Here is a 12642-nt window from a genome sequence, read left to right on the forward strand (position 1 = left end):
TGTGTCTTTGTATGCTAGGGTGTATGTACTTTGAGTGTATGCAACACCTTTCAGTAACTCACACTGCTTATGTGGTTCTTCTGTTTTTACTAACAATATACAGTATATCTACAAATAAGGGATGATGCTTGTTTTTTAAGATATTTTGATTCTGTATATATCTTCTCTGCCTTTAAAGTCCCAGGGGGATTTTTTTCTATCACTTTTTTCTTGTTGCTGCTTTGCATAGAGTTTTCTATATTTTTTATGTTTTATATTACTTGATTCAACTTTTTTATATAGAACCCTATAATGGAAGGATTTAAAAGAATAGCAATAACAATAGATTCATTTTTTTCAGCTACATGTACACTAGATGTATCTTCTTATTTCCATGCATCTTCTAATTAAAAAATTAAAAAGATATAATTGTAGAAGATGTCTTTTTTCCCAACACCTTTCAGAAAAAATTGTTAAATACATCAGGTGTGTTTACTACAGGAGAAGAAGAGGCAATTATCTCCAGTAAGTCATACCAGACAATTAGTTTTCACCTTATATGAGTTAAAGAGTAGTTAATAAAGTTAGTTTCCTTATTGTTTTTTATAGACTACTGCACTTGGTTCTGTGCATAAGGATTATTTTACATAGTTACATTTGTCCAGCCTGGATGCATATACCAAACCTGTGGGATCCCCCTGGAAGCTGAAAATCGCTGTAGTAAACTGTGCTACTATAGTATAAAAGGGTAAATGCTGCGCAATCACAAATAATTTATCTGAGTATTAACCAAAGTCTGTAATCTGGTGTTCTATGTGGTTCCAGAAATCATCAGATAATTAGAACAATATAAACTAATCATAAACAATAAAACAGCAAAAGTCCAAATATTCGCAAATGTAGTAATCCCATACTTCATGTGATATATCACTCCCAGGCAGGGGTGGACTGACCATTTGGAAATTCGGGCAGTGCCAGAGGGCACGGGGTCAGTAGGGGGCCCCATGAGATGCCCTTGGTACCTTTTTCATAGGCTTTTTTGAGTTTGGGCAAGGACACAGGGGCCCCATGATCACCTATTGCCCAGAGGCCCCATGAGTTGTCAGTCCACCCCTGCTCCCAGGTAAGCGCTGGTTGATAGTTTTTTTCTATTATTTTATGATTTTGCTGTTTTATTGTTTATTATATGAGAGTACCTAGTTGATGTACGTATATAAGTTGTATGGGACTACTACATTCACGATTATATGGACTTTTGTTTTTTTATGGTTTATGACTGGTTGATAGTTTTTTATGATTATCTGATGATTGGTGAAAACACATAGAGCACCAGATTACAGACATTAATTATTATTAACTTAACAGATAAATTATTGGTGATAGTGCAGCAATTACTCTTTTATAAACATTCAAGTGATTCTTTAAATCCATGCTTGCAGTTTTTTAATTATTCACACAATTGTGCACAGATAATCACATACACGGTGCTAGTACAGTGGTCTCCATTAGATTCTGGGTCTTTTGCTAGGTGGCTGCCCTCCTGCATAGTGAGGACATCCACTGAGAATGTTTGGCATTTCCTCAATGAATGCAAACCATTCTTTAATTAGATGACCTGGAGACTGCTACATGACCTCCTCAACCATATACCTTGTCCAATTAGAGAATGCTTTGCATTAACTGAGAAAATGCAAAGCAATCTCTGAATGGCACCCATGTTGAATAGCCACCTCCTATGTTCACAATGCAGCAGGGCATGCCCGGAAGCTAATGGAGGTCACTGGATTAACAGTGCCTACTACAGTGATTTCCAGCTTCTAGAAGGATTTCAAAGGCATTGTATATGCACAGTTACATTAGTTCAAGCTGGACCAATGTATCTATGTAAATATTAGACATGTATGACTAAGTTTGTTCAAATATGTTTTTTGGATGAAAATTTAATTTTCCGAGATTCGGATGTATCTAAATTTTTGAAGGGACATAGTAGCAAATCTGAATGAATCCAAAAAAAGTTATAACAAATTTTTCAGATTGATTCAGATCATTCTGATTCATTTGGAAGAGCCAAATGTTAAGGAGCAGGCAGCCACCCAAAAGGGGAAGTTCCGCTTTAAAGACTGGTCCCCCGCTCTTCACTAAGGATTGGCACCTTTGGGGAGTGTCGGGGGAGCGGGTTCCCGAAATTGACAGGTACCCACTCCCACTTCTGCTGTGATCACCTAGGCTATCGGAAGCGGAAGTTGGCCTCACCCCCTCCCTTCCCCGTAATCTTCTGGGACACGTGACAGGTCCCAGAAGACTACGGGACCATTCAGAAAGTGCAGCACTACTCACGCATGCGCAGTGGGCACCCAGCTGTGAAGCTGCAAGCTGTCACAGCCAGGTGCCCACACTGAAGATGCTGGCTCCGGGAACAGCAAATGGCCGGTGATACGGGATGCATGGAGGACACCGCGGGATAGAGGGACAGGTAAGTGGCTGTTTTATAAAAGTCAGCAGCTACAGTTTTTGTAGTTGCTTGCTTTTATGTTTTTTACAGTGTAACTGGAACTTCGCTTTAACAACCATGACTCATCTGCTGTCAGTGAGATTCCTCGCTGTCAGCTGAATGTAAACAAAACAAGTACTAGTTAAAAAAAAATTAACCACTTGACCTCTGGAAGATTTACCTCCCTTCCTGACCAGGCACTTTTTTGCTGTACAGCGCTGCATTATATTAACTGACAGTTGCGTGGTCACGCAACACTGTACCCAAATTAAATTTTTGGCCATTTTTCCCCACAAATAGAGCTTTCTTGTGGTGGTATTTGATCACCTCTGCGGTTTTTAATTTTTGCGTTATAAGCAAAAAAAGACTGGCAATTTTGAAAAAAAAAACAATTTTTTTTTATTTTCTACTATGAAACATATCCAATAAAAAAAAATAAAAATACAATTACTTCATAAATTTAGCCCAAAATGTATTCTGTTCACATATTTTTGGTAAAAAAAATCCCTATGAACGTATTTTGATTAGTTTGCTCAAAAGTTATAGTGTCTACAAACTATGGGATAGATACTGGAATTTTTTAAAAAAATTTTTATACTAGTAAAGGCAGTGATCAGCAACTTATACTGGGACATTCTGGAGGAGGGGGAACGTTTATCTGTCGTTTGCCATGTGTCTCTGGAAGGGACATGTAACATTCAATGGGCTGAGTATTTGTTTTTTGAGCGGGTCGGCATTCATGATTGACATTAGATCTACTTTGGAAGACTTTTATTAATTTAATTTTTTTAAATAAAAGACCTGTCAAAAACTGTCTCTATGGTTTTTTTTTACATTTGACACTATTTTGGTGATTGAGTAGGGGTACTATGTATCCCATACTCATTCACATGGGGAGAAGGGATCTGGGGACCCCCTTGTGAAAGGGGGTTTCCAGATCCCAATAAGCCCCTCACCCACAGACCCCCACAACCACCGCCCTGCCTTTCTTAGCCTGCCAGGCTGCATGCTCGGATAAGGGTCAGGTATGGAGGGGAAACCCATGACATTTTTTTTAAATTTTGGCATGGGGTTCCCCTCAAACTCCACACCAGACCTAAGGATTTGGTATAGATTTTGGGGGGACCTCCATACTGTTCTATTTTTTAACCAGCATGTGTTTTCTTTACATTCTCTTGACAGTGGGGAATCCTGCTGACAGCAGATGAGTCATGGTTGTTAAGGACGTGGCAGTCACCCACTCCTTAAAGCGGAGTTCCACTCACCCCGTCAAAATCTAAAAGTCAGCAGCTACAAAAATTATAGCTGCTGACTTTTAAAAAACAGCCACTTACCTGTCCCTCGGTCCCGTGGTGTGTGTCCTGCAGCCCGTTTCTCCGGCCGTCCTGTATTCCAGGAGGCTGGCATCGTTAGTGTGGGCACCCAGCTGTGATAGCTTGCGGCTTCAAATTCGGGTACCTGCTCCCCCCCGCCCGCAAAGGTTCCAATCCTTAATGGGGAGCGAGGGAGCAGTCCTTAAAGTGGAACTTCCCCTTTTGGTGGAGCTCCGCTTTAGCAACCAACACTATTCCAAATGAAACAAAACGAATGCTGAAGATACAAAACAAATTCCGAAAATGAATGTCAATTATGGAATGCATCCAAAAACAACTTCTTCAATTAATGAATGGATCTGAAAATGAAACGGAAACCAAATTTTCTGGGATGCACATATCTAGTAGATATATCAAGACCTGGAACTCTCCTTTAATACTCCTGCTTGCAGTTATACAGAGCTAATGCAAGACATATTCCTAGAAGATTTTTCTGTCGATGCCCTCTGAATTCAGAGAGAAAACAGCCAGCATAATAGCAAAGAAGGAAGAGCACTTGTGACCTGAAGAAAATGATTGTGCTCTCAGACATTATTATCAGCCTATATTTTGTAACTCTATACAACAAGTCAGGCATATTGAAAACACAAGAAAGGATGCACAATGGAACAGAATTCAACGGGGTCATGCTTGCTGTAGCTTGCAGTCTACATAGGGTGCAGGATAATTTCCTCACATATAGATAAATATCTGTTTGCAAGCTAAGGTTATCACTTCTATGCAGTTTGTTTAGTCATATGTTCTGATAAGGAACTGTGATGACCAGTCACTATGATACTTTTGTTTTGTCTCCTGCAGTATGTACCTAATATAACTAAGTATAATGATTAAACCTATAGCAACATAAGTAAATTTGTTATCTGTCATTCCGCTGACACCAGTTAAGATTACGTTAATTAGTTAACACCACTGACCACTGAGAAGAAAGGAAAATAAATAGTGTGCTTGGTTCACAAATAAGGTAAGCACATTCTCCATAAGATGCCTGTGATGCTGTGTCTGCACGCTGGACGTTAATACAAGGAAAACTCCCAGTGCTGGATATACCATTAATAAAATGAGAGTTGTTCTCAGACTGCTAGTGCTGGCTTTAACCTTTTTGTGATATGGTTCTTAATTTATTGCTTTCATTTCCTTACTAAATCAAGATACACTCTGAAACTATGGCCAGGAAGTGGAATAATGTTTTTCTTATATTTCCCAAGAATTTATTAACTCTTTGCAGTTGCCTATGTATAAGAGTCCTGGCATAGAAGTTTTATAACATACTTGCAGTACACAGGCTTACTTAATAAAAAAAAACAAAACAAAAAAACAGTAAAGTGGTCTTAACAGACTGCCAATACTTTGCAAGTTTCATAACCTCAACACAAGGAGCTTTTCCCCAACATTTGCGCCTGTTGTGGTTAGCATTCTTTGCTATGCATTAATGAAACACACAAGCTCTACCACCTACCACAGCTAAGTGACAAGTTATTTTGGTCATTTAATGAATATAACAGCATATATTACTTATAATCTAGGTAACTTTTGTATTCAGTATAACTTCTGGAATTCTTATTGACCTTCTAAATCCTAAATTGTCTAACACATATTTGCAGGTTTTTTGTTTTTTTTTGCTAGTGGGAACTGGACAGGTATGCTGCTAAAAAGAGTTGGCATTAAGGGGACTGTCTCATTAACATATACAATATACAATATAATCTAATATACACACACATTAAAAAGGGACAAAAACACAAACTGTAATGCACTATACGCACTTTATGAAAAGCAGCTGTCTCATAGACATCTAGTAACAATCTCTTTTGTGAACATCTTCATTATTAGCTATTTGCTGAGTTATCAGTCATTTAAATCAAGGTTTAATGTTATTTAAGAGGAAACTTTGCCTACTCCCAGAAAGGAATACAGTATGCAAAATACCAGTCACCAGTATTGCTTGTGGTTTCCCTGCAGCTGTTTTTTTTTTTTTTTTTTTTTAAGGAACAGTGTGGTTTGAGGTCCTCTAGTGGCCATTTATGACTGTAAAACACATTAACTACACTGGCTGCATGAGAAAGAAGAAGGGAGGATGTATGGGGTGGGGTTTGTATGATGAGTGCATTCCGTTGGGGCTAGGCGATGCATTTTCATGGGTACCTGTGAGCCTTGCTTAAGCTACCAGGAGACAATCATCAGAGCTGGGTGACTACTGGGAATCCCGGGTGTGTTGACATGTCTGCACAGTCATAATATATACATAATCAAATAACCATTTGCCGACCACTGGTACATCGCTCTGCCTGCACTAATACAGGGGGGCACTGTGCACCCCCGCCACGACCGCTGTCCAGTGAACACAGCAGAATGCAGATCCCCATAATCGGGACCACATGATCACAATGCTAGCAAAGCTGTTATAAATCAATCTGATTCATAACAGTTTTGCTTCTGTTCCTGGAGAGCCCACAGCTCTCACATGGTACATGGGCCAATCACACCACCCTGTACCATGTAACCAGCTAGAGCTAATCACAGATCCCTGTATTTTAAACTGTTGTAAACTTAATCCATTCATGACAGATCAAAGCAAGCATTGCATTGCAGAGCAATAATCTTTATTGCTCCTGCAATGCAAAGTGTAAAAATAAAAAAATCCCTGATCACCCCCCAGAGTATTATAATGTTACTATGGTACCATTGCACTACTCTGATGAAAGCAATTTCTTTTAAAGTATAAAAAAGAAAAATAATGTAAAAAAAAAGTAAAATAGTTTTCTCAATATTTTATTTATTTCTTTTTTTTTTAACTTGTCAACTGCCCACCCACCTGCAGTGGGCAGGCAAGCGCCAGCTCTGGGCAAAGTGATGTACCCTTATGTTGTTTTCTTTTTCTGGTTGTTGGTGTGCATGTGTGCACCCCTTGCTGCCCCTATGCCGGTCCAGGGAGAAAAGAGAGAACACCACACTGAGTAAAAGCACTACATTTTACACACACATACATTAGATTATATAGTGATAAAATGCAGAGCTAATTAGAACATAAAGTCCCATACACAATAATGTAGATGGCAGCACAGTCCATATAGATTTCCTGTATAGAGAGATGAAAAGCCATGCAAAGGAAAGGGGTTCCAATCCAAAAGAGGGACCACCACCATACACCCAAATAGGTTGGCCTCTTACCAGAAATGTTGACCACACATGTCTGTCAAAATAAGCAGTAGCATAAATCCAGCAGGTGTTGCAACCGGTTCTTGCATATGAAAATGCTCACAAAGTCAGCCAGGATATACCTCCAAAAAGAGCTTCAAATGGCAAACTCCCCATCAGGCCACAAAAGCACCACCAGATACCGCAGTGCAACACTCTCAACCTAGCCTTAGTCTGTGAATTGTCTCAGAAGGGAGGTCATTGTGAATAGGCCTTCTTCATCTGATAAGCTCTCCAGAAATTTAGACTCCTCACCAGCTATGAAACCACAAAGAACATGTCCCAGCTTCCGCTCTCCCTGGTGGCCATCTATAGGAGGCCAAAAGAGAAGAACGATCTGCTGCGGGGATGATGGCCACCATCTTAGCGCTGCATTTTATCACTATATATGTTTTCTGTATGCCTATACGTGCAAACTGCTCTTTTTGTGTATTAGTTCTAAGTGCAGTGTCTGTATTACACATGCATTAGATTAGCACATTTAACCTCTTGATCAACCTTATTAACCCTTTGATCACCCTGTCACCCAGCCAGTGCCATTAGTACAGTGTCAGTATGTACAATGTTTCACTGATCACTGTTTTACTGCCACTGGTGACATCAGATAGCATCAGGGTCAGTTAGCACCCTTCCCAGCCAGTGTCAGCTAGTGTTAGATTACCCGCACGCTATTGCACTCACGCTATAGGTCTCTGATCACCATCATTACTAATATAGTGTTTGTCAATATATTGATCATGAACAGAACTATACTTGTGTCTCCTTAGTATAGTGTCTCCAAAAATGCAGTGTTAGCAGGATCATCCCTGTTTACTGCCAGCACTAGCGTTTAGCCCCTCTGCTGTTTTTCATAGATGTATTGTATCCATTGATTGTGAGCCAAAACAATTTATTCACACAATATTTTGACGCCCACCGAAATTCAGCACTTACCAGACAATTTGCATGGAAATCTATCACGGGTTCTGAATTTAAAACTTTTTTTGGGCCTAACATTCAACATGGGCATTACAAAAAAGAATGAATTGAGGTTCCACATACCCGATTCATCATTTTCCCATGTTCTCTGCTGTTACATATATGCCCAACAAGGACCAGAAATGTATGGTTACGACACTGCTCCTGTAGTTTTGTTCAGCTGGTGATTGGCTTTCATGTGAAAGCAATCGTAGTGGCTAATTAGCTGCTGGATTGCTTTTACAAACAGCGGGAAGGGACATTTCCCCCTCCCCACTTCCTTCTATGGCTTTCTTGGTCTCTCCTGTCCCACCAGGGAACCCGAGAATGCAGCTGGAAGTACTGCCTGCTGACCACAGAGCTGATTAGAGACCAGAATGGCTCCAATCATCTCCATGGTCTACGAAGCCGGAAGCAAGGAACATTTCATCATTTCAGTTTTGCCAGATATAAAGAAGTGCCATATTTAAATTGAATAAGCATCTGATCACACCGATCTTGGTGTAATCAGCTGCTTTAAGGGCAGAGGAGAGCTCTAGAGTGTAATGGGCCCCAGATTTCTCAGAAAAGAGTACCTGTTACTGCCTATTGCTATCACAGGGGATATTTACATTCCCTGTGATAACAATAAAAGTGATTTAAAAAAGCTTTGCCTATGGATATTAAAACTTTACGTAGTTTGTTGCCATTGCACGGGCTTGCACAGTTTTAAAGCATGTCATGTTTGGTATCTATTTACTTGGCTTAACATTATCTTTTATATTTTAGCAAACAATTGGGAAATATATTGTGTTTTTGGAACTTAGGAATGCCACACACTGCACTTTATCCTGGAGTAGAGTCACAGCACAGCACTGATAGAAAAATAAAATCATTTTATTTTTAAAGCAATGCATGGATCTTTACAGGGCCAAGTTATATGTGCACTGGGTCCTCTGGGGGATTTAACAAGGATTTTCTCCTGCTAGTGATAATTCTTCCTTAACTTTACTAAGTTTTGCCTTTGCTACTAGTGGCTACTATTAACACTGTTTGGATTTCAACATCTTACTGGGGCTCACAGAGTCTGAAAAACTGCCTCTCGGGGTTTCAGCAAAATGGTTCCTATCATCCTTTCCTGCACAGTAGCTGAAGCACATATTTTTCAAAATATTTCAGTCTTCAATACATTGAGACTGAGCTGTTACAGGCTTGTCAGAACACAAGTATATATTAACCTTGAAACTGTAGATTACGAGTATCTCTTGGAATCTGAACTTGACATATATGACTCTGCCCGTGGTTGGTATGCTCTTCCTGGGAAAATCAATGTAACAGAAAGTTCAGTGTGATACAACATAAAGCTTGATGAAGCGTGTGCTGATCTATTTGGCTTAATGCACAGTCTGGGACCTGGGATATGGGGAACATTCACAGGCTCAGAAAAAGATGTGTCTACCCCTTTTAAAAGTAGGATTGTAGTCTTTCTTGGTTATCAATGTGCTATACTGTGAATAACACAAATTGTTGCATTTCATGAGTTCTGCAAGTTCATGCAATGTTTTTACAGAGCAACTCTTTCATTATGTGCTCTCATAGGAAGTGATGTCATTTGTGATTTCAAGGCACTTACTCTCAATCCAGAGGCTAGGTCCTAGCTTATACAGCTCTGTCCTGCCTCCCTCGGAGCAATAGATAACTGATTACAGGCAGCAATAGATCACTATTAGAAGTGATCTGTGGGTGGAAAGCTGCATGGAGGGTTGGGTTAGGTCTCCAATGACCTGATCCAACTACCCCATGAAGAAAAAGAAGGAAACAAATAGTTTCTTCATCAATGTGGGCCTGAATGGACACACGGCTTGGCAGACATTGTAAATGAAGAACGCAAACATAAAAGAAGTGACATTGTGGTTGGATTTACTGCATACTGCATACTGAATACTGCATGTGCACTATTTCTAATAGGATGACAAAGTTCTCAATGAATTTCTTCATTTGAAAACACATTTCAGCTCTTGGCAATGAAATTATAAGTAATACAAACACATTTGTCAAATTTACAATAATAACAGCAAAAATAAGTATGAAGTAAACTAGAAATAATTTCTAGTATTAATCTTGACACGTTTGTTTTTTTTACATGCCCTATTCTAAAATTTGAGACTTGAAACCCAGCAGATGACGGCGGCTCTCCACACACCCACCCCCTCCTTCATTCTCACTAGCGCACAGCCACCAGCCTGGTCATTTACTTCCTCTTCTGGCCCCCGTGGAATGCACGGGACACCAGACACACCATCACAGATGCCACAAGTTGGCCGGCTCCTGCCGGAGCTCCCTGGGCGGCTCCTAACATCATGATCTTTCAGCCTCCCAGGCACCTGCCCCATTTCATTAACCACTATTAATTGCACACATGTGTTCACACTTTTATGCATGTATTTATCCCCTCCCTCCTCTACATTCTCCTCCCCCTTCTCAATGTTTCCGCCCTTTGGGGGTGTTCCCCATTATCTATTATCACATGGTTTCCAGTCTATATAAGAGAGGTCTCAGGTTGTGCACACACACACACACACACACACACACACTGGCTCTGAAGAAGAGGTGCTTCCTCGAAACGCGTCAGCCACCAGCTATCCAGAGGCTCCCAGTCTCCCACCAGACCACCCACAGGGGTTCCTGTACCACTCTGCGTCCCTTGTGACATGCTTCCCATGTATATATGATTTTACGTCATTTTATCTTGTAAGTATTTTACTTCTTATTAATACATTGCATGAGTATATTTGGTTGCTATATTTTTGTTCTTTCAACCAGCGACTTGATTCCCATTCACACACCCAATGTGGATAGAGGAATCCCTTCTGCTGAGTCTTCGGTGATTAGTTACCAAAACTGGAGAGGGCAAACTCCGGAGCAGCTCTGCATATAAACCAATCAGCATCCAGGTTTTATTGCCAAAGCTTCATTGAACAAGCTGATGTTAGAAGCTGATTTGCTAACATGCAGAGCTGCCCCAGATTCTGAGTGCTCCAGTTCTAGTAAATCTACCCCATTGCATTCTAACAGAGGGAAGATTTCCCCACTGTCAGAATACACTCTTCAGCACCACAAGCTTTAATCGGCGGTGCTGACCAAGAAGTAATGATCCAATAGGCTCATTGTACACAAGTTTATTGATAGACCGTCCCTGCTGCACTAACCAAATTATGATCCATTTATGGCCAGCTTAAGATAGGAAGTGTGTTACTTGATGGATCACCAGGTAAAAAGAAAAGAAAAGTGCCATCACTCCAAGGAGAAGATATGGGTCTTTCTGGAGAAATATACAGCTGGTATAAATCTGGCTGGAGCACCTTGGATACCTACTGCAGCCAGAGGTCTTTCCAGTTGTACAACTCCACTTATATTGAACACCCTGAGAGTTTGGGACCTGGTCAATGGAAGGGGGGAACTTTCTCCTCCCATTTCACCTCTAACACCATTGGAAGGCATCCCGTGGTTTTCCCCTGGGGAGGATATCTTTTTTTCATGGCTTGGGGTGGAGATGGAGACACCACCTGCCTAAAATTGGCTCCTGGGGAGAGCCTTCTATCTCTTGACAGGCTGCGGAGCTCCTGTGGAGTATTCTCCATGGATTTATGGTGCCTTAGTCAACTAACTGACTTCTTTTGGAAGTTAACTCCTAAAGCATGCCCACATGATATGCTAACACCCTTCAAATCTCTCTGTAAAACCCCTGGGGACTTTAAAAAACCTACTTTTATAAATGTACAAAGGCCTGTTGGCAATCCACTCTCAGATCACTCCTTATTTCATATGGGAATGGGACAAGGAACTGGGGCTAGTTTTCACACCACACCAGCTACAAAAAATTGTTAAACTATCTCTAGTATCTTCAATTTGCTCTAAGACCCTGGAAGTACTGTATGTTACAAATTTCTATCCTGTTGGTACGCAATGCCTTCTCGCCTGGCTAAGATCTTCCTGGGAGCTGATAGTAATTGCTGGAGAGGCTGTGTGTAGGAAAGAACTTTTATGCATATTTGTGGCATTGCTGCAAAATTCAAAAATTCTGGAGGGATGTCCTGCACTGGATACAAAGGACCACTTTTAAACATGGGTTTAAAAGTGGTCCTTTGAACTCACACCCCTCCACTATCTTTTCCATGCTACTTCCTCCTCTCTTAAATCATATAAGCATAGTGTTGTTCTGAATGTGGCTAAGAGCCTTATACCAAATTTTGGAAACAACCTCTTTGTCCCACCTTAAAGGAACGGAGGGGAGAAGTGGATAAGATAATGGAGGCCAAATGCTGGGTCCATACTGTTAACAGTACCTTTGACAAATTCCACGACATATGGATGTACTACTCTCTATAACTGGATATCCCAGGCAGTACTGAATGTTGACTGTTACCGCAGGGAATCCCCTATGGGTTGCCTTTAAATGACACCACAACTGTTTGATGATGTTTGCCCAGCCAGGTATTTAGTTTCATGTTGCTTGTACAATCATAGACCTATGGTCTTTTAACCCTCTTTATATGTAACATGTATGCTCACCCCAACCTTGGAATACTGATACCCAGTGATCAATGTTTTTCCTCTTTCTTTTCTGGTTTTGATTTCAATGGGTTTGGCCACATTCTTTATATGTTT

This window comes from Staurois parvus, unplaced genomic scaffold, assembly GCF_062004578.1.
Source record: "Staurois parvus isolate SC_StPar_1 unplaced genomic scaffold, SC_StPar_1.0 ptg000634l, whole genome shotgun sequence".
In the NCBI taxonomy this organism is placed as follows: domain Eukaryota; kingdom Metazoa; phylum Chordata; class Amphibia; order Anura; family Ranidae; genus Staurois; species Staurois parvus.